The sequence below is a fragment of the Micromesistius poutassou genome (genome assembly GCF_964030765.1).
Source record: "Micromesistius poutassou genome assembly, chromosome: 9".
Classification (NCBI taxonomy): domain Eukaryota; kingdom Metazoa; phylum Chordata; class Actinopteri; order Gadiformes; family Gadidae; genus Micromesistius; species Micromesistius poutassou.
In genome coordinates, this window is record NC_140279.1 from 19,066,242 (window position 1) to 19,086,648 (window position 20,407).

Sequence of the window (20,407 nt, forward strand, 5' to 3'; positions counted from 1 at the left end):
TTTGACCCAAAAAGTCCCCCTTGGCGACGCGTGTCGACCAGTTTACGCGGGTTTGTTCTCTTGCTCGTAGGCGTTTTCTCCTATCGTTCACGAGTTTGATTTGTAGGCGGGCATCTCTGGCCGCGCTGGCTCGTGCACGCGAATGATTTCCCTCCGAATACTTGCAGATGATACCAGTATCTACACACACACACACACACACACACACACACACACACACACACACACACACACACACACACACACACACACACACACACACACACACACACACACACACACACACAGTGATAGGTTGTTTCCGCGCCCACACGTAGCCTACTTATTTTTAGTAGATATATATATATACATGACACATTATATTAGTATACAATTCTGCGGGGGTGGTGAAAATGATTGATGAATGATGATATTGTCCACCGATTAGACACCAATTCATCTTATTTTACAACATGACTAAAAGCGAGGACCTTCAGTTTTAAATTAATTCCGATCAAAGCGGGGATTCCACGGAAACGTTCTTTTTTTTGTGCAAGAGGAGAACCCGTTCCTCGGTAACCATGGAGATAAGGCCTTACCTTCGCCTCGGGTGCGTCTGTGCGCGACTCGTGTACTGTGCGTTCACACCAAACGCGACGGGGCGACACGACTCCATACAAAGTAAACGTAGAGACGCGAAAATGAAATTTGTTGCTAGAAAAACCTGCGCGACCAGGCGAAAAAAGTGTATTTTGGTGTGAACGCACAGTTAGGCCGTAACCAACGCCAAAATACACGCCAACAACAACTAATTCACGGTAAAACACACACCGCAGAACGCAGAACACCTTAAACGCGCATGCCCCCCACCCTCCTTTCCTTCCAAGTCTCTCCCCCAGCTGACCTGGCGATTCGCCAACCACAATGATTGACAGTTGTACTGTACATTCCAATACATGCACATGGAACAACTGCCATAACGGACAAGGGAACAAACAAAGTCCCGGAAGCGACCCAGAGCTCTCCCCTCCCTACGAGGCCGTGTTTGGGTCACTGGGACGCTGGGGAGAAGTTCCTGGGGGCAAGAGGTGCCCACGAGTGTCAGGCCCGGTGGAGGGCAGGGGGAAAGGGAGGGGCGGGGGGCCAAGTTGCTGACTGGGGTGATTGACAGGGAGGCGAGACAGGGATAGGGTTAGGTGGGGGCCAGAACACTGAGGTGGCCGTGTCCGGGGCCCATTCCCACCGGTGCGGGGAGCCACAGGGCTTGCTGGGGCAGGTTGAGGGGTGGTGTCGGTGTCGCCTCGATAAGGGGCCAACTTGTCTCTGTGGAGGGCCAACCTCCTTCCCCCAGGGTGGTAGCTGGACCCTGTACACCACCTCCCCCATCCTCTCTAGGACCCTGCAGGGCCCGACCCACTCACTATCAAGCTTCGAGCACCTTCCCTTCTTTCTTTGCAGACTGTAGGTCCAGACCAGCTCCCCAGCCTCAAAGTGCCTGCCACAAGAGCGCACATCATAGTTCCTTTTCTGCCTCACTCCTGCATTCAGCAGTCCCCTGGCGAAGGAGTGAGCTATCTCCAGGCGGTCCTGAAGTCTCCTGGCATACTCTGAGCCGGGAGGAACAGGGGGAGAATCGGGCGGCCGGCCAAACACCAGGTCAGCTGGGGTGCGGAGCTCTCTGCCCAACATCAGCAGAGCAGGCGTGCAGGAGGTCGACACTTGGATAGCTGACCTGTAGGCCATGAGCACCAGCAGCAGATGAATGTCGCAGTCCCACTGATGCTTAGCCGAGACAATGGCCAGCTGCTGCTCCATACAGCGATGAAATCGCTCCACCAAGCTGTCACTGTGCAGGGTAGCAGGCCCACCACATCCACCCCAACCCTCTCCATAGGGAACCCCACAGGGCACTGCAGTAGCTGGGCATGGGACCTTTCGGGGGGGCCTTTGCGTGCTGTGTAGCCATCACAGCGATGACAGAAGTCCTCAATGTTCCACTTGTGCTGCCCCCAGTAGAAGCCAAGGCGGAGGCGACGGAGGGTCTTTGTCACCCCAAAGTGCCCTGAGCCCACAGCACCATGCAGAGAGTGAGGCACCACCTGCCACCTCACCTATCCGGTGGTGGATTCCTTCCAGGCCCGCTGAAGCACGCCATCCCACAGCTGCAGGGCCGCGACTTAGCCCACAGTCCCTTGGTGACCAGGGAGAGAACTGCCACTTCTTCCCATGGGGGCCGCTGCTGTAGGTCCACCCACCGGAGCACTGGTCGAAGGTCTGCGTCCTCCTCCTGCTGCCGTCTCCATCCTGTAGTGTCAACCTCCCAGAGCTCACATCGGACTGCGGACGCCACCTCCACAGTAGAACATCCCTCCTCATGGCTGCGCAGCTCCTTCTCACAGCTCCCCCTCCTTTCACAGTAGCGGCAGCCATCCTGACTGCAGGGGCGTTGGGAGAGTGTCTCATTAGCATGGCGAGCCCCTGTGCACCACACTGAAGCTGTAGGACTGCAGCTCCTCGATCCACCGTGTGACCTGCCCTTCTGGCTCCTTAAAAGACATGAGCCACTGGAGCGCGGAGTGGTCAGTCCTTACAGTGAAGGGCAGGCTGCAGAGGTAGTATTCGATGTCCTGCTGTAATACACCACCACCCGCTCTCCCTCCGGCCCCTCCTGTGCCAGCACGACGACCATTGCCGAGGAAGCTTTTCAGCTGTCTGGTGTCCGTGGGGGTGGGCCAGCCCTGGACAGCTTGTACTTTGTCCTCCATGGTACTAATGCCTTCTCCCCCCACCTTGTGTCTCGGGCCCAGAGAAGATCAGTGCTGTGGCAGATTGGACCATCCCCGATTTCCGTAAGAAACTTTACTGGAGGTTCATCCGCGACTACAGCAGGGTTGCAGCCCCTCACTTGCCTCACCTCTCCTGCTCTCCCATATGCCTGGACGCCAGAAGCAGATGTTGCCTTCTCTGCGCTCAAAAGACTATTCTCATCTGCCCATATTCTGATCCAACCTGACACCTCCAGGCAGTTCATCGCCGAGGTTGATGCCTCAGACACTGGAGTGGGGGCCGTTCTGTCCCAGTGTTCTCCTGCCGATGAGAAGATTCATCCCTGTGCCTTCTTCTCTCGCCAGCTATCACCTGCTGAGCACAACTATGACATTGGCAACAGAGAGTTGCTTGCTGTGAAGCTGGCATTGGAGGAGTGGCAGCACTGGCTGGAGGGGGCGGAACAGCCATTTGTGGTTTGGACCGACCACAAGAATGTGTCCTACATACAAACAGCAAAACGCTTAAACTCCCGCCAGGCCCAGACGGGGGTTATGGCCAGGTGCCATACGTCTCACTTTGCCTGTCACCCTGGCATGAGTCACACCCTGTCCCTCCTAAAGGTTTTTTGGTGGCAAACAATGGACGCAGACACACGGTCATTCGCGCAAGTCTGTACTGTGTGTGCTCCGACCAAGTCCTCCCACCAACCCCCTGCTGGCCTGCTACGTCCCCTCCCAATCCCAAGTCGGCCCTGGTCTCATATTGGCCTGGATTCTGTAACCGGTCTTCCCCACTCTAATGGCAACACAGTCGTTCTCACCGTCGTGGACAGGTTTTACAAGGCTGTTCACTTGATTTCCCTCCCCAAGCGCCCTACTGCCTCCGAAACCGCCCAGCTGCTCGTACAGCATGTTTTTCTCCTCCACGGGATTCCTGCCTCGTCTCTGACCGTGGTCCCCAATTCATTTCCCAGGTATGGAAGGCATCCTGCCAGGCGCTGGGGGCCTTAGTCAGCCTGTCGTCTGGTTATCACCCACAGACTAATGGGCAGGCGGAGAGAGCGAACCAGGACCTGGGAACAGCGCTGCGCTGTGTGGTTGCGCGCAACCCCTCTGCTTGGAGCGAACATCTCATGGATTGAGTATGCGCACAACTGGATGCCCAGTGCAGCTACTGGCATGTCCCCTTTTGAGTGCTCCCTGGGTTATCAGCCGCCCTTGTTCCCCGCTCAGGAGGACATCTCTGTTCCCTCTGTTCAGCACCATCTCCTCTATTGCCACAGGGTGTGGAAGGATGGGCACACCGCTCTGCTGCGCTCTGTTGAGCAGAACCGGCGCATCGCTGACCGCCACAGAGTTCCCGCTCCTGCCTATCGAGTGGGTCAGCAAGTGTGGCTTTCCTCAAGGGACCTGCCTCTTCAGACTGGCTCTAAGAAACGAACCCCTCGCTTTGTGTGGCCCTATTGATGTCATCAATCCATCTGCTGTGAAGCTCAAGCTGCCTCAGTCAATGCGTGTTGACCCCACTTTTCATGTATCTCAGGTAAAACCAGTCTCCACCAGCCCTCTCTGCCCCCCGGCCGTTCCCCCCCCCTCCTCCCCGTTTGATAGATGACCACCCAGCTTTCACCGTCCAGCGGTTACTGGACATATGTCGTTGGGGTAGGGGTTTTCAATACCTCGCAGATTGGGCGGGATATGGGCCCGAGGGAAGGAGCTGTATTTCACGGGGACTCATCCTTGACCCCTCTCTCATTCGGGACTTTCATCGGGCTCACCCTGAGAAGCCTAGGCCACCAAGAGGCATCCGTTGAGGGGGAGGTCCTGTCATAGCCCAATTATGTACGACCGGCCTAGGGGAACCGAACATAACAAAGGATGCTCCCCTCTTTCCCCCACTCCCAAAGATGACCAGGCACACAGAGCTGCAGTCCAACATAAGTTAATTTATTCAATCTTTAAAGAAATGGTAGCATTGAGCTTCAGGGTGAGCATGGCCCAAAACAACAAACAGAACAATCTGACCCAAACTAGCTTACCTAACCAAAACCAAAGAAAACAAAGATTACAGGTTTCTAACCTGACTCCCTATAAAATAAACAGGAGAAAAAGAGACAAACCAAACAAGCTACTCACCCCTACAACTACCTGGACTGCTAAAGTTCAATACAATACAATACCATACAATGAAATACAACAAAGCCTGGTGCAGTTGGGAGTAGGGTCAAGAGAAGAGAGTGAATGGCTCAAGCGGCGGCCATTTATAGCAGCTCCACCAGTCCATTCACCAATCGGCAGCCAGCACCTGGGGGAAACACCAATGGTGGTAGCACCACCCTCAGGCAGGGAGGAACAGCACCTGGAGAGAGAGAGAGAGCCTAAGGGTGGTAGCACCACCACCCTCACCCTCAGGCAGGGAGGAACAACAGCACAAATCCACACATCAACACTGAAAAATACTAAATTATGACCCTGGGTCATAACACATAGCTGTTGTGCTGTGTGTTCTCCCCCTGTGTTGGCCACACCCCGTCTGTCTCTGTGCTTTGCCTGCCACTCTCAACTGCTCACACCTGGCCTGCATCAGCTCCTCAACTCCCCTTCAAATACACCTGGTTTCCCTGCAGTCATCGCCAGATCGTACTTCGATATACCGTGGTAGTTATTCGTACCTGGCTCCTGTATCTACACTTTCTAGTTATTTCTCCTGCTGAAATCTCGTGACTCACCTTTGCTCTCTTTTGCTTATAGTTTTGTGGATCAACACCTCCAGCCTGCCTGCTTCACTCCCTCCAGCCTGATGCGCCCCACTCTCCAACCTGCCCCCTGCCTCACTCCTGGTTACACCAAATAAACCTGTTCACCATCACTCCAACTCCTGTCCTGTCTCTGTGTTCTGCTCTTGGGTCCAGCAACTTGCAAAACAACTCAACCATAGCAATAGCAATACAACAATACAATCAGGATTCTTTTTTACAGTTCTTCATTTCTTTCCAGGATACATGTGAGTTCAAAGGTCAAAATTCTGAAAATGTATGATGGCGTAATTGTCCCACAAGAGTTCAATACCGTCCCGGTAAGCGGCTGTGCAGGCAGTGTGTGTGAGCGGTATGTAATGCCGGAAAAGTCTGGAAGGAGCTCCTTATTTATGTGTGGGTGTGATGTCAGGATGGTAATGCAATAAAACTGGAACCCAGTACTGGGATGGTCCGGAGAGATGGGTCACCGAGATGTCCCTGGATGGCAGGGCAAAGAGCGTCAGTCTGCTGGTAGGGTAAACCCAGGGCTGGCTGCTACCTGTCTGTCTGTTGCCAGGGAAACCGCAAGCTAGAGCTTCTTCTCGCTGAGTAGACTTGGTTTCACAGAGATATTTACTTTAAATGAATGCCCAGACTAATCAAGGATATCGTCTGAACTTTGTTAGTACTACTCTATAAACACAGTTGGCTGGAGTTTGTGTCGGCCTTTACTCACCGACACACTTTTGAACTTATACTTAGCAACAAACTGCCAGCTTATTTGACGGAGGAACGATAAACAACAAACGACCGCGGAGGACTCAAATGACTACACCTCTACTGCCCAATATACCAACTTGTTGAAGCTTGATATTCCCTAGGGCCTACATAACGTTATCATTGCTTTCAATCTGCGTCGTACACTTTTTCGTCTCCTCTCCTACTCTCCTGTTGACTCTCACCACTCTCTTGTGCACCACCGTTACACACAGCATGGGGTAGGAGTGCTTCCTCGTTACTGCGTTCAGTGGCCTGTGGTCGACACAGAATCTCCACTTACCCCCCTTCTTAGGCACCATCACCACAGCTACTGCCCAGGGACTATCTGAGGGCTCTATGAGGCCCGCCCGCTGCATCTCCAACAGCGCCTGGTCCGCAGCCTCCTGGCGGGCCAAGGGCAGGCAACGTGGGCGCATCTTGATGGGCCTGGCATCCCAAGTGTCAATCTCATTGTGCACCAGGTGCATCTGACCCACGCTCTCATTCAGTGACGGGAACATGACAAAAGTCCCCCGCCCAGGTCCGCCCAACCATGACAACAGGCTCCGGGATGCTGTCACCTGCTTCTGGGGAGGTTGGAGCCCCACCCCCCCGGCTGTGATGGCGGGCTCCCCCAAACGATGACGGTGGGGGTACGGGGGTAGGGCCTCACGTTTCCCCATGCGGACCCTGCCTTGTTTCCCTGGGCTCTCACAGCTTTAGGGCACTCTCTCACCAGGTTGCCAGGCTGCCCGCAACCCCTCGGCCCTGGACGAGACGGGGAGCGGTGGTCCGCCTGAAGACAGGGTGGTTGGAAGGTCTTTGGGTCAGGGACGTGTGACTGCTCCGTGTAGGCGTCTTGATGGATCGATGCGAGAAAGGCGGCGCCGTGTCTGTCTCCGTCTTGTGGCGGCCGCAGACAGTCGGCGCTGCAAACTACCTGGGAAATAGTTTTCCCAGGTTCCCATTCTTTCCAATGGCGGCTAGTTCCCGTTGGGCTCTTCCCCTCACCAGAGACTCTGAAGCTACTCCACGCGCACCCTTGGCTTAGCCATCCGTCTCTATCTTCACTCGACAGTCCTCCGGGAACATTATTGGTGTTGAGAAAAAGGGACAACCGAGCAGGACCAAAAAAAGTTTTAACTTCTGACACCAATGTAATGACCTCGCCAGTGACATAGAAACGTCCAGTCATTAGTACAGTACGAATATTTATTAGTACAAACCTGTTAAACCTGTTATTGTAAGGCTGTAACCAACGCCAAAATACATGACAACAACAACTCATTCACAGAAAAACATACCGCAGAACAGCTTCAACACGCATGCCCCCCACCCTCCTGTTCTCCCAAGCCCCTCCCCCAGCTGACCTGGCGATTCCCCACCCACACTGATTGACAGGTAGAACATTCCAATACATGCACATGGAACAACTGGCATAACGGACAACAATATACATTAGCACACATAACACACAAATTCTTAAAGAGTCCCAGGGTCGCTACAGTATTGTAGCGGCGCACAAGATGCACACAGAGTCAGGGTTTAACTGTTAACCATAGTTCTGCGCCCCATACACGGCTCTACTGCAGAACTACCTTTATTCATGTCCAACGGTTATACACGAAACACAGCGCACCTAACAAACAAAGATAACACTCATACTAACGGTGGCGACATCAATGTACACAACATGACAACAGAACAACACACAATTACACTCTCACAACGATAAACCCAAACCCATGAATCCCACTTCATTCATACAAAAGACCCAGATGGGCCCCGAAACGTCCAAACACCCAGGGAACACACCCAGGGAACAATGAATACCAAGAATCCTTTCCGCGGAACCCGGAACAGGCGTCCACACCAGTGGTCGTCACAGTATATATCCACAATTGCAAGGGCTATCATATGAAATCTTGGTACCGAAAGAAAGATAAAACCTGTGAGACTGACAAAATGTATCAATGGAGATTTTATTTCCTAGTGAAATTAATTTATCTATTTCTTCTGAAACCCTTTCTTAGTTACGATACATTGAGTGAACAACATGTTTATCAATCTGATTGGCTGTAGTTTTCTAGCGATCTGAATGGATGATTGAAATTTTTGAGCGATCTGATTGGCTGAGGTTTTCGAGTGATCTGATTGGCTGGGGTTTTTGAGTGATCTGATTAGCTGATTGGAATTCGTCCGGATAGGGGGCATGTTGGGAGGTAGTGGTTGGCTGGGGTTTTCGAGCGATCTGATTGGCTGGGGATTTCAAGCAATCTGATTTGATGGGGATTTCAAGTGATTTGATTGGCTGATAGGGATTTGCCTGGAAACGGGTCATTTCGGGGGGAAGTGGTTGGCTTCTTTGTTTTCAGCCTCAAACTGTGTTTCAATAGATAATATTTGAATAATAACTCATTTGAGAATGTGATGTGTAACGTTTTTTAGTAGTTATAGTACCTGTAATTGCCTCATGGTGGGATGAGAGAGCCAATTATAGTATCTGTAATTGCCTCATGGTGGGATGAGAGAGCCAGTCCATCCATAATAAATCCTAACTGCTTCTCCTCTTGCAGACCCGTGGCCCACTCTTGCTGCTCACCCACACACTCAATGGACCATCTTTCACATTTTCCTCGACACGCTGACAAAGGATCCCCAGCGGAGATTTTAAACATGCATAAACATCAATTTTACTTAACATTTGGACAAGATTGTACAAACCTTTTGGCTGGGTGTCCCACGTTAGCACCCTATCCACTACACCCATCCACTAAAATAACAAAAAGGCTGACAGAAAGTTCAAATGAATAGCCATTCTCCCATGTCAAGGAAGAAATAAATACACTCAAAAAAAATACAAATCACAGATGCTAATTCAGGCTCAGAGCTAGGGTCAATACCCAGTTTCCCGTATGTAAGACGTGTATGTGGGTGGGCTGTCCACTTTGCTTTACAATGACTTGGAAAGAAAACCACCTGTGCTTTAGGTATATTGCTACTTTTTTTCAATAGACTTAAAAAGAATAGAACAGTTTGGGCTATTGTGTTTGTCTTTCTTTGTCTGTTCAAAGTCCCTGAAGTCATATAATTAGACATGACATGATCCTATAGAATGAGAGATACAGTAAGAGAGAGAGAGAGAGAGAGAGAGAGAGAGAGAGAGAGAGAGAGACAGAGAGACAGAGAGAGAGACAGCGAGAGCGACAGAGACAGAGAAGAGACAGAGAGAGAGAGAGAGAGAGAAAGATGCAATCCTAAATCGAAATCCTGAATTGAAATCCGAATAGATATAATATTTCCTGCCCAAAGCACGGGATGCTGCCCCAGAAATATGACTGGTTAGGAGTCAGAACTAATTACTATATGTATGATAATTACCATATCTGTTGTATGTATTCAGGATTTAGAATTTAGATCAAATGTAGATTTAGATTTACGATGTAGATTTAGGGTTTAGATTTAGCATTTAGATTTAGGATTTGGATATAAAGATTTTGATTTATATCTAAGATTTAGCTTCATATTTAGCATTTAAGTTTACAAACGACACCCCATACGAACACCACTAGGCATACGTGTGTAATTTCTGAACACATCACCACAAATATCTTGAGGATATCTACTTGAGGTTCACGGTGTATTTAAGGAACACAAACAGATGATAGGCTACACCAGGGTTTCTCAACGGGGGCGGCAGCGCCCCCTGGGGGGCGTTCGTAGAACCTAGGGGGGCGCTGGGAACGAACACGGGGGTGTCACAACTTGTGTAGTGGTCATTATTTTTTACTTTTTTAAACTTTCATGGTTTTCAAATATTTTCGGTGCAAAAATAGGATAATTGAAATAAAAAGCCTATCTTCATATGGGTTTCTAAACCCTTCTATCGTCTCCTTTACTTTTTACTTTATGCTCAGTACCGTCATGATCGCAGCTCATCGCCTCATCGCAGTAGCGTGGTGCTTTCCGAAACTAGTTCGCCCCCCTCCTGACTTCCACTGGTTGGTTTGCGGGACATGCAAAGCAAGCGGTGGATGGGGCATTACACTAAGCAACATGAATCTCATCTCATATTACATAGTAAGGCAACACAAGACGTGAATAAAGCTAACTCCGCTTAGCATGCTAATTGTAAACAATAGAACGTGCGCATTACGTGTAGACCACCGCAACGTCGCTCATTGCGTCTGCGAACCGATAAACACTTTCATAAGGTACGCACGCCAACCGGCACATACGCATTTAACACTGATGTTACAGGCGCTTAACTTGTATAGTAACAAACTACTTTACTTATTATTTGGCCGCAAACTTAAACGTGCTACTCGCCAACTCAGAACGAAGCGGATTTAAAGGCTGCACGTGCGCATGAGCGTTGCTAGGCAACGTCACGTAAAGAAAGGGAGTCTTTCGTACACTTTTTATTGAACCCAAGTTCGCGGGTTAGACAACAGTTAAATAACCAATAAAAAATGTACACAAGCACTGTCACGTATTAAACTTCAATAGCTCAATAATAAAACCTCTTAATAAAACTCTGAATACTACACATTTTCTTGTCCAGAAGAAACCAAAACGGCACAGAAGTGGAGTTGGTAATGGATATAGCCTACCCACGGGTGTCGCAATTAAAAAAAAAAAAAAAAAAACAGAATTAACAATAATCAGAGGATCAGGGTAAGGTAAGGGGGGCGTTTGCTCAAAAAAGGTTGAGAAACACTGGGCTACACTATCTACAGCCAAGGGTTGTTACCAGAGCCCGTCTACAGAGAGTCTTGGCACTCTCTATTGAGCCCCATTGTATCGAACTTGGTTGCAGTTCCATTAGAATTCCACTGGGGGTGATCGAATGAGTGCAGATTGAATGGGGGTCTATGGGGCTAGACGGCTAAATGTATCTCTTTCACCTGATTGTCGTTGAAAGCAGATGTTATTGTAGATTCCGCAAGTTCAATATAGATTATAGTTCGAAAGTCGAATGAATGAGTACTTATGTCCTTTCGATTTCTTACAGGTTGGGCCGTTGTTGGCCGTACACGCTAGCATTCTGCTAATGAATTCTGATTGGTCAGGGACGGACTTGCAACTGATTACGACCAGAGACCGCTTGATGGCATCTGAAGCTAAAGCAGAATCAGCTATTTTAAATTTTTTCATTTTTTTAAACTGTCTATATTTTATCAGAGGCCCTTTAGTAACATGACCTGAAATGGGGCTGTTTACGTTTGGTTGTAGTCTTTTCGCTCGGTTCTCCACATCAACAGTAGGGCTAGAACCGAGCAAAAAGACTACAACCCTTTCCGTTTCCGGTCAACGAGCAATGAGTCTTCCAACAGAAATCAATGGATTTACAAAATGCCAAATAAAACACGACAGAAACTGTATTTCACTACAATACTTGATTTGGAACATCAACGAACACCACTAACCACTCAGTGAGTTGCACATTTCTGAAAATGAACGTTTAGGGTTGGTTAAGGACAGGTTGTGAATGCCCATAGCCAGCCATTCTGAAGCAGGCAGGGATGATTCTAAATGATCCAAATACCCGAGACAGGACCAATAGTAAAAATTTCAGTGTCAACCACTCAATTTCATAGTAGACAAACAGAAAGGGGGTTCAATGTTGAAAATACCGGAATTGTCCTTTAAGCAAAGGATTCATGAGGTACTTCATGGAATTACACATCAAACTGTGTCTGATGTGAAGAAATACCTAAGCTAGTATTACATGTTGTGCAAAGAGTCTTTAGAAACTCAAACTACTTTGCTGGAAATGCCTATGCCAGATCGTGAACATGACAAGCAACAAAATTGGCTTGCACAGAAAACAAAGGAAATTAATACATTTGAGAATCATGTGAAGAAATGGTTGGCTGATGTAAAAAAGCACCATGAGAATCTTGATATGCTGTCTTTAACAAATTCCGACATACGACCTGAAGATAATATATCCAATGTTTCAAGTAATGGGTCAAACATAAAGGTTGCTCTTCTGTCCATTCAAAGGCTTCCAGTGTTATTTTTGTATGTTTAATGGCAAAGGCTGAAAGGGTCGCACTTTTAGAGGTTGCAGCTGCTTTAAGAAAAATGCATGACATTTTTGGCCCTTCAAATTGAAAAAGGAACAGCTAGTGGTTGAGGCCAAGTTGGCTGCCGCTAAAGTGTTTGAAAATGAAGGTGGTGAAGATGTTGATGAGTATGAAGAGGACAATGGAGAGGATGCCATGAATGCCTATCTTTATGCTCATTTGGAATCACAAACATCAAGTTATTTGAACACAGCTCCTGTCTTGCAACTTCCTAAAATTGTCTCTTTCTAACAGGACCATTGTCTGCCATTGGCTGTACGGCCTAAAAGAAGGCCGCACATTCCAAAGCCCAGTCTTCAGTAAGGTCTAGTAACCCTATTTCAGTTATCGACCTCCCAACTGAGTGAGCCTGCACACATGAGGGACAATGAAGCACATGGAAATGGCCCTAGATATAGACTCACCAACGCTTCAACTTTTGAGTTTTGGCTGGCGTGAGATTCTGTAGAATCTTGTAATGCATACCTTACAGCAGGGTGTAAATGTTGACTGGGGAGTGGGGGCGATTGGGATTGTTGGCGAGGGGTGGGGCGATCGGGATTGTTGACGAGGGGTGGGGGGGGGGGGGGGGGGGGGGGGGCGATCGGGATTGTTGACGGGGGTGGGGGGGCGGGGCAAACACGTTTCGGATTTTTTGGGCCGTGAGAAATTGGATGTGTGGCGTGTGAGCGTGTGTAAGCAGGCAAAAGCGTGTGTCACACGGTGACAACCGTGAGAGTTGGCAGCTCTGGTATGACCTTATGCAACAGCAAAACAACATCACTGCTCAGAACCAGGCCTTAGCCTCTCTTCCTCCACGAGTTATCCCAGAGTTCGATGGTAATCAGAGAGGTTTCCTGATGAGATTGCTGTTTTGAGAGATGGAGGATCTGTCAAGCAAAACAGCGACCGCTACAAGCTGGACCGGCCTGTAACGAAGATCTGCCTTTTGATGGAAGCGTCATAGATGTCATGACTAAATGACCTGACCATAGATGTCCTAGGCTCAAGGAAATAAGAAGATTTCACTTAGGTTAGCTCTGCACAAATGGCTCCTTCAGTTAAGAGGTAATTGTGGTTGAAGTAAATATGAACAATTATGGGGCCGGAGGAGCCATTTGTAGCCACCATTTAGCTATTACCTATTTTAGCCACTTGGGGGAGTATTGCACCGGGTGTGGAACGTCACTGGGAATTGGGTATATTTACAGGTGTGCTAAACCAGTGGTACATTTTATTTGTATTGCTTTTTTTTATTGCCTCCTTTCCCCACCGTATTCCTCTCTTCTTTTCCTGTCCGAGGGCTCTAATTTGGTCTCTGTTAAACATTTCTGGTTAACTAAATTGTTCCTCTTTCCAAATTAATTATTTTGTCTCCTTTCCCCACTGGTTTCCTCGTTATTATTATTTAATCTTTTTGATACTTTGTGTATGGCTTAAAATGATCGTGGTTGTGTGGTCAGCTCGTGCCTCATCAGAAGAAGTGGGCTGGACACTAAATGGACTGTTGCTACTCTGCTACTCTGCTTTCTCAATCGCTCTCTGACTCTGACTCTGATTTTGCTTGTAATTCCGATTCCCTTACCCGTGTAAGGGAATCGGAATTACAAGCAAAATCAAGGAAATCCAATACTCGAGTTGCGCAAAGAAAAATAACCTCTTGAATCGTCTTTGATTTCAAAACAGATGTAGTAGTGTAAAAGTTAAGGTTAAAGGGGTAGTTCGGAATTTTGACATCGGACCTCATTTCCAAGTGAGCCAGTGTGTTATTTATCATTGGAGAGCGTTTTCAACACGTTTCATTCAGTCCTTCTAGTTGCAGAAATCGCTGGTGCTAGGCTTGTGCAAGTCAAGGGGAACAGCTTTTTATAATGACCAATTACATTATATACCAATTATAATGCCCGACTATCGATGTAAATGTCTGTGTTGATAGAATAATGTTAGAAACAAAACTATCTGACTGGGACCACAGTAAACACTGCCACACTTGGATGTGGCTGTGCCAAGATTTGGAATGGCACTGGCATCCACAGATCCTGAATCTTATGTCGACTTTGGAAACTGTGATTCTTCCTATAGACCAACTGGCCTGTTTCATTCTTACTGTGGCACTTTGCTGAGCAGCCTGCAGTCTCACCTGGTGCTCGCGGACCCAGTCATCAATGTCTCAGCTGAACTTGTCATCTCCCACCCCAAAAGAATGTCAATGATTAGGGGATTGGCCAAACATGAGAAAGTATGGTGTATATCCGGTGGTGGAGTGTTTGCACGTGTTATAAGCAAACACCATCACCATGCTCTACCCACCTCCTCTTTTTTTTAGAGGGAAGCGTCCTCAACAGATCGCGTAGAGTCCTATTGAACCTCTCACACTGTCCGTTACCCTGTGGGTGGTACGGCGTAGTGCGGCTCTGCCAGATTCCATAGATACCACACAAACTCTTCACTATAGCTTCAAAACATCTCCCCTGATCGGAATGGATGCATTGGGGGACTCCATACCTCTGAATCCATTATTTTACCAGGGCCCTGGCAACCGTCCCTGCCTTCTGATCCCTGGTGGGCACTGCTACAGTTAACTTAGAGAAAATGTCTGTAAAGATGAGGACATTTTCACGCCCATCACTGGATCGCTCCAATACTGTTAAGTCCATTGCTGCCACCTCACACGGTTTTGAAGCCAGCAAGCTCCCCCACTCTGTGACCACCCTAGGCAATGGGGCTTTTGCCACAATACAGCGGGCGCATTGTTTACAGTATTGCTCAATGTCTCCATACATTCCTGGCCAATAACATCTGCCCCTGGTCAACTGGAAAGTCCTTTCCACCCCCTGATGCCCATGGCCATCATGCATCCGGCCAAGGACCTCCCCCTCCAGACTGTGAGGGAGAAGCACCTACTTTATACAGCCTTGTCTTGTGTCCAGTAGCTAGCGTTACAGTACACCCTCCTCAGTCTCTAGCTCATCCCACTGCCGCAGCAGTTCCAATGTCCTACGGTCTTCTCCTCCTCGTTCTGCCAGACCAGGTCTCCTCCCCTGAGTCCAGTACTTTAGAAATGACTGGATGGACAAATCTGCATGTTGCTAAGCCCTTAAGAAGTCACAGGAGTATACCGGAAGCTTGAAGATGCCCCTATCTCACCTATCCCCTTCACTGAAGCCTGCTGGTTGTGATCGACTCTATGGACAGTGAGGTTTGGACCTCCTACACAGAGAGACTGGGGGCCTCTATGGATTCTCTTTTTGGCATAGGAAATGTCCTTTCCTAACAAGATGACCCGGAAGTACTTGGAGGAAAGGTGGTTCGAATTCTAAAAATGCTTAGGAAAGGAGCCTTGATGCATCCTTTAACCCTCCTTTAGCATAGGTTACTCCTGACCAACCTTTACGAAAGAAAAGGAGATATTGGTATCCCATAATCCTTTACGGTGGCAATGTTTAAAGACACAGGCCACCGACTAAGTTTACAGACTCTACATGATGACGCATGAGATACGCATGAGAGACAATATACACCATAAGAAAATAAAATGCCGACTTCACATTTAAGAATACTTTTGATAAACGTTAATCTATTGAATCGTGTCCCAGAGCACGATTGTCCGACTTTATTTGTACTGCACAGAACGAAATGTAAACCCATGCATTTTGGATGGGAGCGTTTCTCAGAATATATACAGGTGTGTATATGTGTGTATATATATATATATATACACACACACACATATTTATATTAATTTTACATGTATAAATGTATTTATTTATTTATTATATACGGAGAAGCCCTCTTAAGCCCATCAGTTACTTGGCTCCGCAGTAGGCCTACATCAGTGTCTCTCTCTATGGCTCCCTTTCTCTTCTTTCCACTGTGTTTTGGCCAGGGTTTAAGATTTTTGCACTAGACCTCCTCGAAGCAACGAAAATGGTCTATTAAATTCAAGACGGGTGGGCGTGAATAGGGATATAGTGCCATACCGTCAATATGAATGAATTTCATTCATGGAATTTCCGAGAGGATGGTCAATGGTCAGATACAGATCTCATTATAACAAGAATTTATATTGATATAACGAGGAAGGATGTAATGATAACGCCAAGAAAATGAAGGCTACATGGTTATAATAATTAAAATATAATTAGCTTATAAAGCATGTAACAAGACAACGAGACAATCTAGTTGTGGGCCAGCAGAGGCTGAATTTTAACCAAATTCGGCCTATAACCTTAGACATACATCTAGTCTAACTCTATATACATGTGAAATGTATGATATGCTGTACGTACAGCCTAGTTTTTATATTATAAATATTTTAATATTGTATGGTTATACCTGAACCACACTGAACACACAGATCTTGTTATAACAATAATTGAATAAAATGCTACATGGTCTACTTATAATATTATAACTAAATAATTGTATATTTAAATATATACATATAATATATTTTAATATTTCATTAATTCAATATTAAACCAATGCATTTCAATCTGGAGATTTTTTTCGACTTCAAAAGAGAGGGGGGGGGGGCGGGCTGCGCAGTGCACGCTCTAGTTATGGATTAGTCAAAAAAACAGCAGACCACCACAAAAACTGAAACTAACCACGTCCCTTAAACCCAGTCTCACACCAGATTGTAGTATAACTACGCGTTGGTCCACAGCGAAAATTATTTTATTATATTATTTATTTACTTATTACTTATTTTCTGATCCCTGTTATTCAATTGCAATGCAATGTTATGCATTGCTTGCACTTTACTTTCACTATTGCTGTGATTCTGTTATGTTTACTGTGTCTTATATGTCTGTCATGTGTGGAGAAAGTCATCTCACTTAACTGTACACCAAATCTACCTCTGGTTATAAATAAAGTTATCTAATCTAATCTAAACGCATTACAATAACGGCTTGTTATGATATTTTAGTCCAGGAAAGGCCGCCGAGACAGGATCGCTTTTAACTCACTTTATTGGGTTGAGGTGGTTGGTCTATTGTCTATCGTCTATGAAACAAAAGGAGAGGAATGGTATATAACACGTGCGGAGCGTCTCTAAGCTTTACATCTAATCGATACGCCTCCCAAGAGATTCTGATTCTAAAATGGCGGAGTCCGAGTTAAATAGGCAGGTAGAGGTGGGCGTGTTCTGTGGCTTTAAAAGCCCGACCCCTTCATCTATGTATGAATCAGCTGTTGCCCCCTTGTGGCTATGCGCAAGTCTTACAGCTTATGTTATGTTGGGAGAATATTATGGCTGAAATATGTTACAGGCTCTAAGTCTAAACTCACATTACTTTAGAGCTTTTATTGTAATGCGTACGTTACACACATACGTTTTCGCCTTTTCAATGGGCCTGAGTCCAAGTCACATAACTGTCATGGTTGCTATGGTGGTTGCCATCGACCGCCCCCTTCCATCCCCCCCCCCCCTCCCACAGTTATCGTATATATCCATATGCACTTGTTTACGACCTATGGCCATCATTTCATTTTCTGTAACATCAACGCATATATCCTGCATTTAATACATGTAAACGTCACAATATTTTGAACAACCCCCAAACATATTGATTCTAGATTTCTGTGGTAGGAGCGGGACATTGTGATGAGGAACATTAATCTACACAATGTATGCACCGTTCACGTTGCAAACGACTTCATGAGTTCAAACATAGCTCTGCTCCAAACCTTGTTAACGACGTTAAGGGCGGCAACAGAGCTGCCGTAATTGTGTTGTTTTTGTCGTAAGGGGGGTCCACTGGCTGGGAAATAGACAGATATTCCAAGGCATCCTTCAAAAGGCAGCTTGTAATATCTTTCTATTTTCCGCAGTTTAGACTTGTAATTAATAAGTTACTTTTGAAATTAACATGACTCAGTGGTGCCCTGCTGGCCACTGCCAGCAGGCAGTGGCCGGCGGGAGACAACCCCGGGCAACAATCCCTTTCTTCTCCATGTCGCGGTTCCCAATTCCTTCTCAACCATGGCCGACCATTACAGTGTGTGTGTACACACACTGCGCTCGCATGGTCGTAGCTCATTGTCTCATTGGCGGGCCAAATTCTCTGGGCGGGCCAAGCAGAGAAAGGGGAGGTAACCTGGCCCCATATGACGACATATGGGGCCGGAATCCAAATTGATGCGTTTGAGCTTTCCTTTTTTCAAAGGCGGAGCAAGATACCTACCGCTCGTTTTACACCTAACTAAATTTTTAGCTACTGGGGGACCATAGGCAGGCTAGGGGAACTCATATTAATGTTAGAAAACCTCATAAGGTGAAAATTTCATGCCATGGGACCTTTAAAGTGTTTAAGTGCTAGAAATATGCTTATTGGATTATAGTTTGCAGGGTGCTTTTTATTACCTCCTTGATATAATGCAAATGCGTATTTTTATTGTTTGCTTTCTCTCTTTAACGTGCATGCAACGTCATTATCGTGGTCTGACAAACGTGTCATCATGCATGTATTCTGCTAATTGCACTTGTCCATAACTATTTGATAGTACTTCATTTGTAGCTTCGGCTATTTCCTTATTTTTCGTTGATTCGTTTGAAGTTACGAGTGAGTTTCAACGAGACTGCCGGCACTCAACAACCAATCACCGTACTCACCGTAATCACCGCTTCTAAACTCGTGCATGAGAATCGACGTAAGGGGGCGTTAGGGGGCGTGACTCTTAGTTCACTGACTGTGCGTTCACACATTTTTCGCGAACAGGCGAATGTTCTCGCGCGACAAATCTAAATCTGTTGCTGTGCATAACTGTGTGCATTGAAACGTGTCGCGGGGCGAATTTTGCCCGCCAACGGTCATTCATGCCAATTCATTCTCATCAACCATGGCCGAGATAACCACCATTGCGTGTCTGTATCTGTTGTGGAAGAGGGAGAGACGTCGGAATGCCGTTTATGGGTTAATAATATAATCCGGAGGCGCACACCACTTTGTGCCATGATATTATATATATATATCGTATATATTATATTATATAGATATTTATATATTATATTATATTATATCATATAATATTATATATAGAGCTCCGGGAGTCGCAAACGGAACGAACGGTTGGCCCAGCCGGTTGAACGGTGATTGGCTGTTTTATGTTACCCACGTTACCCACAGGGAGTGAACGCTGATTGGCTGTCTCAACGCGAATGCCGCAAAGAAGTTGTTGCGAGTTGCCGCAAAGAATATTTCAACTTCTGCGAAATCTGTTGCTCATTCGCGCGACAAATCCACGTGAACATGCCTGCCTGTTTTTGGGAAAACTGTCGCCCCGTCAATCAAATCTTGTCGCAGGTTTTTGCTGCGACAAATTTCACCCGATACGCGTCTCTACGTTCACTCATACTAACTGTGTGAACACACAGTTAGTATGAGTAGGCCCTAGGTCTCAGCGGCTTTGTGAATTACTTTTAAGAAAAGAATCCTGAGTAAAAACTTTTAGCGCAAGTTAGGAGCACTCCTAGTGGTAAGATAAAAAGCTTTGTGAATACGGCCCCTGATCTCAATGTGCCATGGTAGGCTATTACCAAACGTTTTTACCAGACATTTAAATTGTGTCAGAACAATGAAAAGAGAGTAAACTGTTACTTTATCCGTTTCATGGAGAGCCAACGGAGCAAATCTGAAAAAAATAGCACACATGAGATAACATTTGATATATATTTCCTTACTTTAGATATTGATTCTATGAAAATTAAAACTTTTTGTTTCCTTTTTCTAGGGAAGATTCTGAGTACAATTAATCCTGTGTCTGAGGCCTCCCTTGTATATTCACAGCATAAGAGTTATCCAGTAAAGAAGTAAGATGGGGTCGTTGACATATTGTTATTCCATCGCTTTCGATGGTAGAACAGAATACAATAAACAATAAACAATCAAAATGGATTCCTTGTCTGAAATGCTTCGTGAAACATTAAAGACCTGTACATTCACATTTACATTTACATTTAGCAGACACTTTTATCCAAAGCAACTAACAACAAGTACATTTGTCAGAAGAAAGAGAAAAAACGATATATATTGCAGTCGGTACTATCAGGATGTTCATTAATACTGCTAGGCTATCCCATTTCCCG